The sequence below is a fragment of the Agelaius tricolor genome, unplaced genomic scaffold, assembly GCF_023055355.1.
Source record: "Agelaius tricolor isolate 1412-34295 unplaced genomic scaffold, bAgeTri1.0.p SCAF_26, whole genome shotgun sequence".
In the NCBI taxonomy this organism is placed as follows: Eukaryota; Metazoa; Chordata; class Aves; order Passeriformes; family Icteridae; genus Agelaius; species Agelaius tricolor.
Window position 1 is genome coordinate 10,255,788 of NW_027269286.1, and position 18,224 is coordinate 10,274,011.

An 18,224-nucleotide genomic window follows, 5' to 3' on the forward strand; every position below is an offset into this window, starting at 1 on the left:
CTTCATTCAAGTGATTTTGATGGCTAATACATTGCTCTTTTTATAAATTATGTATCACTTCTTTGACGGTCTAAGCTAAAATGGTCTGAGCTTTTGACTCCTTGCTAACTATACTATTAATTTATTTAGCTGCTACACCCTTGTTTCAGGAAGGGAATGGGCAAGTGGAGAACCAGCTGGCATATTGTCTTCCTGTTCCAAACAGTGAGAGTACAGATAAATACTTAGCAGTTAATGCTACTTCTAACCCTGAGATATGGTTCTAGGCCAAGTTTTCATGCACTAATTGTGCTGTTTCAGAAAAGCTTACCTCCTGGAAGCCATTTTCTGTTCACTGGAGTGGCTAAATAAACACAGTGTGTATGATTTGGCTCCCCAGACTAAATTATCTTTTTTGGATGCTTTGACTACTTGACCAATCCAGCTTTTTTAAAAGAAAATAAACATGACATTACGGACTGTGTTCAGGCTGAAAAAAGAGTACACTTTAGAATGAAATTCTCAGGAAATCAAAATTGAAAGCAGGCTTGGTACAGTGTAATTTTTTTATCTGGTGATGTCTGTTTGAGAAAAACTGCTGTTTGCAGAATCTCCTCAGGACTTTTTCTGATCTCACAGTGAGTAGATAGAGGGGATCAATACAGGTCTTCTAATCTGAAGATCTGGGAATACAAAAGTTTTCTTTAAGCCATTATTTTTGACTAACTTTTTTAATTTATGTCCTTTATCAGGTTCTTGTATTCTTATTATGACTGTACAATAATGAATCTGTGTTGTACCAAGCAGAGTGCTCCTAGGAGGGTTTCCCTAGAAGTACTTCCTAATTCCCAGGTTGGGCTGTTTTATGACCAGAAGTTCATTCTGCCTTATAGATGACCATTATTTAAGCTATCTAACTATATTTCCACTAGGTAATAATGGGAGACTGGTATTGGGCAAGGGATTTAGGCATAATGTGAATAAGTAGACCTTGAGGAAAATTCTACTTGCTGTTCTACTCTGGCTATTTTTCCTATTGGGAATATTTCCCACTAATTCCGAACCAGCCCTAAAAATACTATAAAGAATATTAGAGTGGCTCTTATATCCTTTGTTTGAATCCATGGTGCAGTTCAGTTTACAAAGCAGCATAGGAGCACCCAATGTAACAATTTGATACAAGATATATACAAGTGTTCTGAAAATACCCTTACCCTTACTATATAATGCTTTTTCAATTATATTTTAAATCCCAACGGTTCAAATCATCTTTCATTACAGTAAAAGGATTCAATGAATTGTTGTTACTTTAATTATATAGCACATACTTCACATGAAGAACATAATGCATGGAATTCTCATGTTTTCTTTCATGATCTTTTTGGTAAACTAGAAATTAATTTAGAAGATGTGAAATAAGAATGCATAAACTCTGGATTCAGATACTTTTATTTTGTAGAAAATTATGTCAGAACTTCATTTTAACTTTCTAGTATGTGACCCTTGGATAACTGAAAAAAAACATTCCCTCTGGGCTGGAATTAATAATGGAAAAAAATGTGAAAACAAGCATTTTCTTTGAAGACATTTAATATGATTAGAGCCAAGAAGTTATCTCACTTATTAGAACACATGACACATATTCATATTCACTCATTTCTAGAAATAAATATCCTGGAAAACAAGGCATCCAAGTCACCTGTATGGCTAAACTTAAACGGTTACTTTTCTTTTGCCTGAAATCATAGCCATGTTTAAATTTTGTGAGAGCAATGAACTCCCTTCTCAAGAGCTGATTTGAAATGACCGAGTTCCCTGTAGTTATATAAAATCTATCTGATGCTAACACATATCAGACAACAAAAGAAAGTGTATTATGAAAGGCATTCTTAGTGTACTATGCTGATTGGCTTTTGAGTGACTGATCTTGCTAAATCAATACTCACTACTGCAGGCAATCCTCTGCCATTTTTAACTGTCTTTGGACCAAATCCTGCCTTCATTTTTATATATGTGGCAATGCAAAGGCAACAGATCTACACAGAAATAGACAAAAGAGGAATTTTATTCAGTAGGACTTAGTGAATACCTATTGTTTGACACCTTTTTAGCAATGTTCTACTGATTACTTTTATGATGAAGAAAAAAAGAAATAAGATTTTGGGCCATGGCAAGGGCCGGGTTTATTTCCTGTAGTAAATCCAATAGCTAAGACTTCTATCAGGCAGGAAATGGGGCAAAAGAAGCAGCACTAAAGGCAATTGCTGCACAGAAATTGCAGAAGAAGAAGAAAGTCTAAATAGCAGATGTAAAGAAACTAACAAGATCAAAAATTTAATCTGGTCAAAGAAACCCTAGCTACAATAACCACAGTGAACTCAGTTTCCAAACAGACAGTCCCTGCAGAAGGAAACCTCCCAAAGTTTTGTTTTTTTTTTTTAAAGGAAGTGCATAAGTAGGCAGGATTCTCTTCTCAATATTTCTAAAACAAGTTCTTTGCTCCTCAGACTCAAAAAGAAAAGCAGCTGTATATCCCCTAATGAATTGCACATTATTTAATAAGCTTCCTTAAATAAATACACTACCTGCCTTTAAATTTCTCTGCAGAGTTAATATGGTATCTTTTTTTACTTTCTTTTTTTTTTTTTTTTTATTTCCTCATTTCCATTTGGGAAAAGTTAATGTTATCCCTGAAACTCCTGCTATGTGTCTGTTCAAGTATTTGGCTCATCAAGTCAATGAAAATCTCGAGCACACAAGAAATATGAGATTATATTCACTGGTTGGTTAATTTTCTAATTATTCAGAAACTCCTCAACTTCGTCTATATCACTATTGTAAACTTGAATGGGCCACAAGTTAGTTTTTGAAAACAAATTGTTATTAAAAAATAAAATACATTCAGAAGATATCATTGAGCATGTTGTTCTCTTATCACATTTTTAAATGCTTGTTGTATCTTTTTAGAATGATCTGCCTTAGAATTATTCAGGAAACCAATCTTTCCCCTAGTTGATAGCCATATAGGTGGCCCTTTCATGAATTTTTATTTGACACATTTTCCATTTTTTGATCGTGTTCTTACTATGTAAAGAAAAAGGCTTTTACAGCTCAGAGAAAAGTTTCAATGACAAGTACAAAAGACTAACAAGAGGCAAAAATCCTTCATATAACAATCCAAAGAAACCCCTCATAGCATAATGTCCACAGTGATGTCAGCTTCAAAACATGCTCCGTTCTGATGAGAGGAAAAAGCCAATTAGACAAGTTATCCCAAAGCAATGTCAAAAGCCTACAAATTACACTAGCTATAAAAGCCAATCCCAACAGACTTCTACAGACATGTAAATTAATGCCATTGAAAAGCAATGTAATCAGGTCTCATTTATCATAATAATATCTTCTGATATTATAATATCTGCTGAGACCTGATAGCAATCTATGTACATCATAGGCAGTTTATTTAAAGAGATAACAACTGCTACTCGAGCAGCTCTGAACACAGCTGTTTTAATTGCCCCAAAAGTAAGTAGGGAAACTGAAATTCAAAAAGTGACCTATTGCAGTATTTGCTTGGGCTAAACTAGAATCAACTGCACTCATTTCCAAGGTGCGTGGAATAGACTAAAGAGCAAGAAGCTTTGCTTTTCCAGAATTACAACAGGTTTTAAATCTTTTCGGATTCTAACTTAATACAGGAAACACCTGAAAGCTCAGAGACACTGTGCTTCAAATATTTTTGAGACCAGAGATAATAAATTAAAGATTACTCTCCTGCTCTATGCTAAAATCATCGCTTCCAACTGCAGTCAATGATAATGCTCTTTCTGTACCATTCATGATAGATAAAGTAGTAATGGCTGAGATTTTTGGCTATAACAATGTTTATGACCCAGGGGATCTCTAAGGGTGAAGCAATATTATGTTGTTTCAACACTATTTCAAAATAACTGTTGAAAGAAAAGCCTAAACTATCAGAATGAATTCAAAAAGACTGAGTTGTCACAATCTTTACTGTGTTTTTCTGCTAATTCCCTACTTCCCTGTGTATAAGTTTCAAAACAGACAACACTGTCTTACTGCAAATGTCTGTCAGTGAAGAGAACAGAGCAAAGCAGAGGAAAAATAAGAATGACTCATTTTAACTCTCTCTCAGTAAAATTTGCTTCCTTACTGGTAAACAAAGCAAAATCAATCTCATCTTTGCCTTTAAAGAATTCAGTAACTATTTTTTCTTACCAAGCATTTGGATCTTTATGTTTTTCTTCTGTGAAAATTGCTGGTAGTAAGCATATGTGGCTTAACTCTCAGAGCTCTCTCAGATAAGCACTCACTGTAGCTCATCCATGTTTCTTACAGAGATTTCTACACAGCATCCATAGCTACCTGTGCCTAAGCCTCTGTTTGCTAAGTGGCGCGTTAAAACAAACCCATTTTCACTGATGATCAAACCCAAACACTGGATCAGAAACTGAAATGTTGTGCCAGGGCAGAGGGCAGCTAGGAGGACAAGTGGAAGCAATGCCAATGCTGGCAAACCTGGATTTGCCAGAACCATCTTTGAGAGCACAGGTCACGATAATAAGTCATAAATTATTCCAGACAAATATATATATTTATATATATATATATATATATATATACATCTTAAGGTAAGATATGTAAGGTATAAGGTATACATCTTAAGGTAAGATCTCAGAATAGCTTTGAGAGAGTGAAAGATGTTAACAATGTTTTATATAAACATAAGAAATTCACAATTTGGTTTCTGAAACCTGAATTCTGCAAATGCAGGAGATTTTAAACATGCAAGAAACCTGCAAACATTTCTTTTAGAGACAGTTAAGACATTTGGGATTCACTTTATGCTTCTGCTTTAAAACAAATGTGTCTGAAACCTCTTTTCTAGAATATTGTTTGATCTGTTTCATTTCAGCGCCTGTTGGTGCAAGGTAAACCAGGGTCAAACCAGTGGTTTAAACTTTTCTTATTCCAAATCCAAACTTGCCTTGCAGATTTGATTTTGAAAATCTTATTTTACTCTGGTTTTCTCAGGATTATCTGATTGGAGTTTTAAGCCTTGGCACAAGTATACTCTGAGAGCAGTGAAGAGATGGAACATATGCTTCCAAAAATACCTTAGGAAAAGACAGAACATGTTAAGAGGCCATAATTACTCACAGACAGAAATCTTTGCCTTTGGGTAAAATAGGCTTCCTGAATCACATTCTGTGACAAATATTGACAAGCTCTGTGCCACACTGTGTTTTTCTGACACAATTTTGCCTAGAGAGTAGAACAGAGCAACACCAAATCAAGGGAAGATTGGATAATGCTGTCGTTCCAGAAGGAAAATCTTTCATTAGGGTCCTTGTAAATGAGAGTGATGTGCAATGTACACAAACTCATAGATAGCTTAGTCAGCCTCTGTCAGTGCACCTGGCTCTCTCTTCCACTCCTCTAAACCATTGGTCATTAAAAAAAAAAGCAGGACCGCTACAGATGCAAACTGTGTGCAATGAGCATGGGACAAGGCTTCCTGCACCCTCCTCTTGGCCAGACCTTCATCATCCTTGCACACTCTCTCCTGTCCCACGGGCTTGGTTAGTCTCTTTGAAACACAGCCTGCTGGTCAGGGATCACATCTGGTGCACGCAGAGGCAAGGGAGATACAGCACAGGGGGTGAGGAGGTTAGGGCAAAGGGCCATCAACTATAGGGAAGGGCATGATCTGACTGATTGGTACACAAGTTGAGCAAACACACTGGGATCAGAAGACTTCTAAAAGAAACTTTCTCCCATTGAAAGCTATGAGTATCTGTCCCTTAATGATCAAAACATTTTAGCATTGCTGGAAATAAGCCTTACATTTCTAATGATTCATGAGTATTTTTAAGCTATATAAGTTGGCTACTGATGTTTTGTTAACTGAACCATCTTCCCCAAGACATAAAAGGTAATTTCAGACAAGCCACCTAATCTTTCCGTGTCTGTATGTTCTTGTTTGCCTAGTCAGATAGCAAGTTCTAAATGTACCTATATGTACACATACCTGGGTACCTCAGATTTTTTGACTTCGGTCCTTACTGGCATTTCTACAAACTAGCCAAATACAAATAACTCCTGACATGCTTAATCAAAGAATCAATCACAGAATATTATAATAGTCTGGGTTGGAAGGGACCTTTAAAGGTCACATCATCCAGCCCTCCTGCAGTGAACATGGACAAATTCATTTTTCTTCTATTAAGCTGCCAAGTGGTCCAAGAATTGGAGATTTCTGGTTATGTTTTACTTTACTCATCAGAGATGGCCTTGGTTTTAGCTTCCCTATTCCAAGGTACAAGCATAATCTTACTCCATGTGAGTGAGGATCACCAAGTCAAAAAGAACTATGTTTTTTTCACCTACCTCTATATCTGGCAATATAAAACCTTGCTAAAATTTACTACCTCTATCAGTCTATATTGCTGGCAGTGTGTCAGCTGTAAGTCACCTTGATTTGGATGAATTAAACAACTTTCTCTAACCTGAAACTTTGCATTTTGCTTGTTGGGGCAATCTCGGGAGGTAAAATTCATTGTTTTCATTAAGGCTGAACACTTTAGATGTTTATGATTTTTTTTCACAAAGCATACTAAAATCTTATTCAGTAATAGTGTATTTATGAGCCATATACGAGAAATTGCTATTTCTTTCTTAATAAAGAAATAAAAGCAAATCCTATGCAATTTGGAAGAGCTTCATTCTCGAGTTATGGTTATAAGTACTCAGTAAGGTGAGATACAAAATATCTTTAAATATTTTGTAATATTTGGCTGAAAATCCATCTGATCCTGGTGCCTGCCTTAAGTGCAGAGATGGAATTTCTTCTGTTTCTGTCTGGTATGAAAAGGAATGCATGTAGACTGAATTTTCTGGTGTTTGTGTGTGTATATGCACTTGTGAGTAAGACAGAGACTGTCAAGGAAGAAATTTAAAGTCATGGTGTTTATATGTATATGTTGTATATATTTTTGTATAGGTACTTTCAGATAAACTGCACTAGCACAGTTCTGATTCAAAATATGAGAATGAGGAATATTGTCTCACATTGATAACTTTCCATTTTCCTCAATCTGTGCCTCCCCATATAAAACAGATGGTTTGATATTTTGTAGTGAGATAGTAAGCATTCCCTTGTCCCAAGCCAAATCTGCCATCGGCAAATTCATTCCTGTTGTAAATTATAACTCAGTTGTCAAATTAAGAATGTGACGTTATATGAGACCTTGCAGCACCAAGCAATAATTTACTCATCCCTATGATTTTATGCTACTAATTTTTGTTGTGTCCTTCAGACAGATGCCTTTCCCATGCTGTGAGGTTAAGAGACACACTTCTCTCTGCTCCCATTTCTTCTTTGTCACTAAGTTGATTTACTCCTCCCTGGATTTATCTCTTCTTGAGGCATGTTTGCTCAACCCCACTGAGAGTAACATCCTTCTGCCCTTGGACTTAAGAAAGCCACTGAACTTCTATTTCACAAGAAAAAGAAGAGAAATACATGATCCCACTAAGGTATCCAAATGGTTCTAATGTATTATTCTTTGTCTTTCAAACACTATTGCTTATTTGTATGCATAAGAACAAGGCATGTCTCTTTTCTAACAACAGCTATTAAATGAATATCATAAGAAGACAACATATAAAGTAAAATGATACATTTTGAGCAAATAAACTGCTCAAAAAATCAGAAACTATTTTTAAGTTTGGAAGCTAGAATCTTCTCTGCCTTTAGTAGTAGTACATAAGTATAAATTAAGCTTCACACAATAGTAAAAATCTCTGTTGAAATAACATTTTTATAAGACAATGAGAACTATTAGTTATGGTTCCTAATAAAAAGATATTAAAAAGCGATTTATGGGAGGAAAAATGTACAAAGAACAGTAGCATTTCTATGATGTGCTCTTCAGAAATTCAAATACCTCCCATTGATATCTCTATTTTTATACAGTGGGAAGGGTCTAGCCTGTAGTCCAGCCTAGGGTATAGCTTAGTACTTACCAGTATCAGGTAAGAGATATAAAAGAAGGGTACAAGGTTTTCAAACTCATACCCATCTAGCAACCAGCATTACCTCACAAGCACATTGGAATGAATTTATTACAGCACCATATGAGATCACATTGAAAATTTATTTCTTCTATGGTCTTTCATCCTTCATCAGCTTTTCACCATGAAAAATTCTATTTCCCTACCAAAGAGTTGCTGTCAGAAGAAAGCACTCTTTTGTGAGGCTGTTTGTATGAGATCCCATGCCCAAAAGGCAGTGTGGATAAGGTGCACCAATGATATAGTTCTTTTTTTCTGCTGTTATAAACACATACTCAAAAGACTGCATTCTCAAGCACCCATATGCTATATCACATGGAATATTTTTCTCAGTTACACGCTATAAAATCTCCCCACTTACAAATCATGATAGGCCTACACATTGCTTAAAATATTTTGAAATAATTACGCATCTTATGACTCATGAGAGCCTCAGGGAGCTCCAACATGGAGCATGATGTAGCCTGCACAGTCTGCACATGGCCAGCTTGCTCCAAAGGGGGCTAGTGTCAGGCAATGTGAATAAGCTGTTACCCTAAGACAGCTGCCTCCAAAGTCATAGGTCATGCCTGGCTTTCTTTTTTGGGTAGCACAGACATCGCTTATATAGTGACACAGCTGTGTTGTAGAAGTGCTTCCCATCCCACTACAAAGATCCAAATAAAGGGGAAGTGTCTCCCAGGGCAAACAACCTCTTCCACAGATTTCACTCTCAAATGCCTCCTGTTCCACACATCATATCTTCATTTCCTCCCAGTCCAATGCTCCTGTTTTGCAAATCCCTCTTTCCCATACCCATAAATTTTCCTTGTTTTTCCCCAGCAGTGAATTTTAGTGGAGGTGTGATGCTCCTCTTTCACTGTGCCAGATGAATCAAGACACATAAAGCCAGGAGAAAGACCCGAACATGGATGTAGCCTTGAGTTTTAGCACCTCAGGGGCTGAGGGAGAAGGTGTCTGCCAAGTATTCAGTAGGAAGATTGCTCTTTGCTTGTAGACTTGACTTTTCGCATTGCTTGGAAATGTCCTTCACAGGCTTCATTTTTGTGTGGAACACAGTGCCTTCAGAAGGTGAGTGTAAGGTAGAGAGAGTATTAGGACTACATTTGGTCTGGAGACCCCAGAATCAAAGGTGAGCCAGAGTGGTATCTGATCCTTGAGGCATCAATTTCTTTGCAGTGTTTTAATGCTAAATACTTAAATTAAACAAGAGGTAATACAAGATCAAAGGCACAGGTACAGCCCTGAGTTCAGTTCTGCAATATTCTCCTCATAGGTGAAGTAACAGGATGGCAATTACGTGGTGACTGATACTTCTGAATTCTTTACATGCTTTTTTTGCTTTGTTTTATTTTATGTTTTGACTTAACAAAACTACTGGTAATTTCACAGGACTCTCTGTCCATCCTCAATTTAAGCCATTGATTTCCAAGGGAATCATAATAAAAATGTGCATTTTTAACTAAATGAAAATCTATGCTTTGCAAATTGCAATGATTCTACCTTGGAAGTTATTTTTTCACTGTTTTTATAACTACCAGGGGAATCAAATTTTAAAAGAAACAAAGAAAATAAAATTTAAAAAAATAAAGGGATAAAACCAAAAACAACTAGCCAACCAAACTTGCCCCCCACCAAAAAAAAAGCAACAAAAAAGATGCATGAGCCAGCCAGCTGAGATATCAAATTTCATTAAGAATCAAATAGAACTGATATGTTGGAAGTTTTGCATCCTAAATCTAGGAATACTTAAAGTTGAAAAATAAAATACTGTATTTTGTTATTCATCCAGTCTTTGCGTACTTAGCTCAAAGCAATATAATCAGCTGTCTTTTATATAAAAGTGCTGCATTTAGCTTGCAGGGATTCAAATGAAATATCTCTGTCTTTATTTGTAATATTAGAGTGACTCTTGTATTATTAAAGATAGACTTCTCTTTTAGTTAAATTAAATTAGAAAATTTTTATATCATGCCATTTGAAATAAATACTAAACAAAAACTGCTTGCCTGAAGTGTGTTTTTCACATTCTGGAAGACAGACAAAGGAAGCTGAATAGCACCTTAAATCCATGGGCATGAAAAGCAAACCACAGTGACAAAGATCTAGATCAGACCAGGACATGCAGCTTGGTGTCTGAATTTGACATGGATAAGTCATGGAGTTTGTTAAAACAGAATAGACAAAACCAGCCAAGGTGATGGATGGACAAAACCAATTACAGACTTTGAGTGTCCTCACTAACCTTAAGCACACTCACAGGATAGAGTGGATGACCACTTAAAAGTTTGCTGTCTTCCATTGACATCCAAGGAAACCTAGATGACTTTAGGGTCAATTTTACTTTTTAATAGCGAAGTGACTAATATAAATAATATTTTATTTTAAGTAAATTGTCTGGATTACTTCTGTTTTCAAGAATACAAACATTTCATCATGTTTGAAACAGGAACTTGTGGCATTGAGTTCAATAGGACATTTTAGGAGTTCAAATTTTAGTTGCCATCTAAAGTCGGGCATGGAAAGAGCTACACATAAAAACACAGCATGGAAAGCATAATTTTGTTTTCCAACTTTCTTTTCATGTTGACAATAAGTAGCAGATGTCATGTGCTGATTATGATTTAAAAAGATTGGCAGAGAGAGTGTAGATTGAAGCTGTACAAAATGGCCTCTATCCTGCCTCATTTTAGTGTATTATCTCCCATTACATGAAGTTATCTTTCTAAAGTAAATGCTGGCATTGTCCATATGTGAAAAATGATGTGCTGGAAGGCATTTTTCCATTTTCTGTTTGCCTTTTAGTAGGTGTTTCTAACTTCAGAGAAGCAACCAGCATCATCCACAATTGTTAGAGGAACATCAAACTGAACAGCCCTTGGCTTATGAAGTAGAAACTGTTTAGCTCTGGCTTTAGCAAAGAATATAAAATTGGATGTTGATTCCTAAGTAGCTCAAAACTACTTATAACTGTGACAAGCTCTGCCACTTGGGCTGAAGTGTAATAATAAAGAGCAAACAAACCTAATGACCTTGGTGTCTGCCAGAGGTAGATGCAATATGTCAAATATCTACTCATGATAAGACTTTTTTGAAATACTGATGCATCCATGATAACTACTGGAGATGAAATAGTCCCATTTTTCACCAAGATAGAAAAGGCTGCACTTTCCTCCCTGTCTTAAATATCACAGCCCCGTGGCACATTATTTTCTCAGTGCATAGATGGTGCCCTGTCTCATTTGCTGCATCTAATCCTCTGAAAAGCTTATGTGATTTTCAGCTTTGTCTAAGCATTTTCTGAAAGTATCTAATTTTGTCTTGATGAAAATGTAATTTCTTAGTTCACTAATACAACCATTCACTTTGGCCATTCCTTCTCTAATTTTAAAGATTATGTCTTTTTCTGATCTCATTATTATTACACTTGTCATTCAAAATGAGAGGAGGAGGGAAAGAATTGGAATTATGACTCCCTGATGAATTCCATCTGTGCTTATGGAAATCAGTGATGTGATGTTCATTTTAAAGTGTCATCACAGCAAAAATAGAAGTCAATTCAAGAGCAATAAAATACCCAAGTTTGGAAGGCAAATATCATGAAACTGAGGCAAATATTTTTCTCATTATCAGCAAGTACTGCTGTTAACAACTAATAACCATAGGCACAACAAAAACATGGTAAAAAAAAAAAGGGAAGGAAGTGGCGGAAGGAAGTGATGAAAGGAAGTGGTGGAAGGAAGTGGCGGAAGTGGCGGAAGTGGCGGAAGTGGCGGAAGGAAGGAAGGAAGGAAGGAAGGAAGGAAGGAAGGAAGGAAGGAAGGAAGGAAGGAAGGAAGGAAGGAAGGAAGGCAAAAGAAGCAAACATCATCCCAAAAACATCAGTAGATGCTTATTCCTATTTCTTGTTTCTTTCATGCAACTGCATATGATTTTCACTGTCAGTTAAGCCACTTTCACATAATTACATGTTTTATACATTGCATCTCTGCCAAAGAATAATATTTTGCCCAAAATACAATACAGATAGCTCTCCAAACAATAAGAATTTACAACATAGTAAGTCATACCAAGACAGACAAATTTTAATTGTGCTATTATTTTTTTACTATTACAATTTTTAATTTTTTTCTCTGAGCAAGGGGAATTCAGAAAACCTATCTCTTTCCCATGTCTTCCGAGTTGTGAACCTCAATCCATTTGCATTAAGGGTCTAGGTTCTTACCATAGTATTTGAAGACAAAAAGCAAAGTCTGACAATAACTAATCCACTTGGTATCCTCCAGTAAGGAAAGAACTCTGTTTTCTGCAGCAAATTAATTTCCTGAAATGGAAGTTTTGGGTTTTTTTATTTCTAGCTTTCCTATGTTATGGTCTTGCTCAAAGAGGCAAACATATATATGTATGCACATTAAAACATACAAATTTAGCAACAAACAATATGTCAAATCTGTCCCAAAATGTATATGCCTACAGCCTTGAGCATAGATTTTGTCTATCCCATTTTCTCTTTGAATGGATATTTTTAAATCACTAAATTTAAAATCTGACCTGAAGAAAACCCTAACATGTACTGGGGGTTTTATTCTCAGTGCTGTGGGAATTGAGATCCAGCAAAGATGGAAGAATAGTTGCTTTAATCTTCTATGTAAGAAAAACATCAAGTCAATGCTGATCCCAGCCTTCTGATAATGAATGTACAAGTACATGGAGATAATACCTATAGAAAAACAAGTTTGTGTGGAGCTACAGAGATCTCTTCTGACCCCAGTTCAGAAATAAATTCTAAGTAAATAATACTATTAGTCACAGCTCTTTAGACACTTACACCATAAAATGTCTTAAGGTTGAGTTTAATTGTCTAACACTGGAAAAGAAATAGAGCAGTTATCTATAGTGGTTTACACTAATTGGTAAAAGAGGCATAGACAAGTGCACAGTAATAAAGAAAAGTATAACCATTATGAGGCTTATGGTAAAATATGAATTAAATTGCTATTATCTTCTAATTTAAAATGTGTGACATCAGTTTCTATCTTTTGCTTTTGCCATGGTCCTATTTACTTTTGTGGAGATGTACCTATGGAGCCATTTCTATATGAATTTCATTATGGAGAGATATATTAGTCCATAGGAAAGTCTATCTTAAAAACATGGATAATTTGGTTACAAGTGGAATGAAGATTTTACAAAGAGCTGTTCGCTTCTCCTTGACTTGGTGATGTCACTATGAAGATCTGTATTTCATGACCTCTGACCACTCACCAGTTAGGACAAACAGTTGCATCATGTGTAAGTGTGGCTGAGTCCAGCTTCGTTAGGTTCCTGTAAAGCAAAAGACTCAGCAATACAAACAATGGTGGTGGCTTATGCCTTTGGAAGTTTGATGTTGCCCAAGTCAAAATTACCGTGTAGCATGTCAAGACATACTGCAAAACTATATTTGCCAGGTGAATAAATGTCTGTGTTCACAGTTTGAAAACTGGGTTCAACAATCTGAGGAAGCTTTTGGAAGAACCAGATGTAGTCACAAAAAAGTAAATAAACTTATATATGATATATAGTGTATATATTACATTTCTGTATACATCCCCGTGTTACCAGTATATTATGACATTGAAGTTGCAAAAGATGTTATTTAGTTGCTTGATTTTCTGCCTTACCTTCAGCTTAGGCAGAGAAAATAGACTACTCAGATGCAATTTTGTTTACAAGCACTTACTTGCACTCAATGAGATTGCAGTCACTGCAATCTTCTCTTAAGCTTCTCTTCTCCTGTATTGGAATGACTTTTTTTTTTGTTATGTAAATAACTGCAAGGTGTATATATCAAATAAGTAGCTTTTGCAATCTCTCAGGTACACCAAATACCTAGTGTACCTCTGCAAACTTCTGTTTTCTTACGTTAATGAGAAAAGCCAGTGTGTTGTGTTACATATAAATACCAATAAAAGCCTTATGTTGTTGGACTAGGGAATGAGCACTGCAGGGAGACTTTACTCAAACTGCCTTAATCTGTTGGTAATATTTAAAAACAGTGTTCTCTCCAGTTTGACGGCCTAACTACAGGAAAGGAAAAAAAAGTTATTGTTCTCTCATACAGAAATCTTCATCTGGGGAAAAAAAACCCACAAAACAGTGCTGTCTGAGAGCATGGTTCTTTCACCATATGGTAACTTTCTTCTGGTTAGAAGTCAGTTCTTCAGAGAAAGAGAAAAACCCAGGCATCTGGATCACCTGTCTGACATAAAATCATAGAATTTTTCTATGAATCATTCAGAGAATGTGAATGCTTCTATGAACCATTCACAGAATCATAGAATGGCATAAAATCATAGAATGGCAAGGGAATAAAAAAGCCAGGCACAAAAACAAAGACTCAAACCATTCCTTGGGAAATGATGAGCCAAGTACTTAAACCTGTACTTGACATTTAGCAGTGTTTGAGTGTCATTGATTGTAATTAGTGCATGTGCATATTTAACAAGCTCATATTTCAAAGATATTCCTAAATAAGAATATTTTCATTTAATGTTTGTTGCTACAGACATAAAGACTGAGGCATATAAATGAAGCAAGGTTTTCAGAAAGAGATAATACCTGATACAACTGAGAAAATCTGTCATTTGATGGAGAAGTCTCCTGAGCTTTGGAAAAAACTCTGTAAGATTATCTGCTTTGTCTGACTATATCAATTGTTTTTATAAGAGATATTATCTTCCTACAAACCATTCTGCAATGGGACTTCAGAGTTTAATTCCATTCTGAAAAGGGGCTCTGTATAAAAACATTCATACTCCAGAAATCTCTATTTCATGTGTACACAATCATTTCTACCAAGAGGATGTTTATCCTTCAAGAGCAAGTACATCTGGAGCTCCTGTTTTTGTTTTTTCTCTGATATTATTAAAAGAACAGTGCACTTTGTAAAGATGAGGGTTTAACTGTGTACATTGTACTAAAATTTTGGTAAGGTTCAACAGCAGTGTTAGTAGTTCTGAAGCATGAAAACATCAATGGCAGTGTAAGATGGGTTCTTCGCCCACTCGTACACTGAGCTAAATGGCTCATTGCACCTCCTTTGTGACTGCAAGCCCTACTCTTGAGATGTTTTTCATTTTTTTTTTTCTTAATCACATTCAGTAGCAGGTTGGTGTTTTACACAGCTGGAGTAATCTCTGCTTTCAATACCTGGGTTTTTCTTTGTCCCCTATCAAAACTATACACTCTATATGCACAAAATTTTATAGAGTGAGTTAAAAAACTCACATATGATGCAATGCTTATCTAGAGTTTCTAATTCCAGACATATGCTAGCAAATCAATGTCGGAAAAACTTCTCTAAAATTAAAATAGTATTAATGTAATAAAATAAGTATAAATCCAAATGCATATAGTAGCACTCTAACTCCATCATTCATAACTCAGGAAAGCAAATAGTGAATGATTTGCTGTTGCCACAGAAGACCAAAATCTCAACCACCAATTAATTATAGGTATAGTAGTGACTGGCACAGAAAGCCAGGTTGTACATTTATTTTTCCTATATTTTGTCAATTGGGCTTTTTGTTTGTATAACCATGGGATGGCATGAAGCCAGTTCATTGTAGATTTGGACAGAATCCCTTGGGTTTTTTCCAGTTCTATAAAAGATGAACTGAAGCATGTTCAGTTTCACGAAGCTGCACGAATCATATTTTGGTGTTGCAGACAAACTCAGTGTTCTTAGCTAAAGCACGGTTCTGAGTCCCTGCTACTGTGTCCACACAGGTAAACAAGAGGGACAGAGATCAATCACTATGCACAAAGCCAAGTGACTTGTACCAGGTCAAGGCTCATGCTTCCTGTTGAATTCTCATTCTGGAGAGAAAGCTGGTTTCAGGGAACCACAGCAGAGTCAGGGAGGGAGTTCAGTGGTGCAGCTAACCAGTCATGTAATTCTTGGGTTTGTTCCATAGAATCATAGAATGGCAGAATTGGACTGGAAAGGACCTTAAAGATCATCTGGTTCCATGCCTCCTGCCATGGACAGGAAACTTCCCACTAGAACAGGTTGCTCGAAGCCCCAGCTAACCTCACCTTTAACACTTCTCTAGATAGGGAATCCTCAATTCATCTGGGCAGGCAACTTGTTCCAGGGCCTTGCCATCCTGACAGTAAAAAATGTATTCCTAATATTTAATCTTAGCATACAGTCTTTTAGTTTAAAATCATTCTCTCTTCTTCCATTACTACAGACCCTCATAAATAGTCCCTGTTCAGCTTTTCTGCAGCTCTGTTAGGTGCTGGAAGGCTGCTATAAGGTCTCCCACGTGCCTTGTCTTCTCCAGGCTGGACAATTCCTATCTCTCATAGGCAGAGGTGATCCAACTCTCTGTATTGCATTTACATGTCAAGGCTTTGGCAGAGGGTGGGGTACAGGTGCGGTTTCTGTGAGAAGGTGCCAGAAACTTCCCCTGTGTCTGACAAAGCCAATCCCAGCTGACTTCAGGATGGTTCTGCTGCTGGCCAAGGCTGAGCCAATTAGAAAAGGTACTGTCTCTGTGATAACACATGTAAGAAGAAAAAAATGTTGTGAAACAGGTGTAATTGTGGGGAGAGAAGAGCAGAGTAAGAATACATGAGAACAGCCCAGCAGACTCCAAAGTCAGTGGACTTGGAGGGGCATGGAGATGCTCTACACACCTAAATACTGAATATGTAGGCTGGGCTTACAGAGATTTCAGCCACCCTCCTGGTCAAAATAGGTCCAAATAGAACGGGTATGTATGGCTGAGTCTTCTGTATACTGAGGCATGGAGACTGCAGGTTTTCTAAGCAACCTGCCATATCCTGATACATATGGCAAAAAAAACCCCAAAACACTGTAAATTAAATTTAATAAAGAATTATTTCATGTGCTCCACTGTGTGTCCATTGCCCCTTATCCTTCCACTATTTGCTTCAGAGAGGAGTCAGGCTCCAGTTTCTCTACATTTGCTTCTAGTTACCCATGGAGAGGGCAAGACCTGCCCTAAGTGCTCTCTTCTTAAGTTTGAACAGATTTAGCTGTCTCAGCCTCTCGTCATATGTGCTTCAGCCAGCTGACCTTCTTGGAGTTCCTCCAGCAGAATTACTCAGTGTACAACTGCTTTTCCTCTGTTGGGAGCTCTAAAACTGGGCACAGTACTCCCAGATGTGGCCTTACAATTGCTGAAGAGAGGGGAAGAATCTATTTCCCTGGCAAAACTACTGATCCCAGCGTGTGCTGTTGTGTGAGATCATTCCATCGGGAATGCAAATCGGAAATGGATCGTCAAACATATCTAAAAAAGCAAACCTTATTTCCCTCCAGAGTTTTTGGGCATTTAAAAGAGATCACTAAATTAGTTTGACTAGATCCATCCATGGATGCAGTATCTACCACATCCCATTCTAGAATATCTATAGTCAGTTATAGACAGCACCAGTTATAGAGCAGAACTGTCAGAAGCTCAGCACAATACCTGTTTTCATATTTTCATTTCACTGGACTGAATACAGCATGTCATGGCTGCTGTTGAATGAGTTTCACCCACAGAAATTCCATGCATATGCTGTGCCCCATGCAGTGTGCATAGATCCCACAGAGCACACATAGTACTGAAAACACACCTGCTTATACCTGAGACTGCCCCATTATGAAACATTCTGATTCAAAGTGCAATGGAGTCAGCAGGCCCAGAACTGTGCTCCTTCAAGCAATGATTCAGTTGACAGCTACAAATGATATTTAACTGTGTGGGAAAAGCCAAATATGTTCACAAGTACTTGCAGGACCAGTGTAGCAAATAAAAGCTGATCGTGGAAACTTTGTGAATAAAGACTCAGGATTACAGCAAAAGCATCAACAGTATAAAACAACACCCAAAGGGTCACTGAAAGAGTTTTCAGCTTTGTGAGCAGGTAGAATCAGTTTTAGAGCATAAAAATGGGAGAAGGAGCGTGTATACAACCAAAGTAACACAGTGTATACAAAGTGAAAATGCAAAGTAGGTAATGGGAAGATCGAAGAGACTGTCACAGGAATTCATGAATAAGGATGATAAACACCACTACTTATTTGCAGCTGGTCCTTCTCCCCCTGGAGGAGAAACAACTCAGCTTTTAGAGTTTCTCTTCACTATATT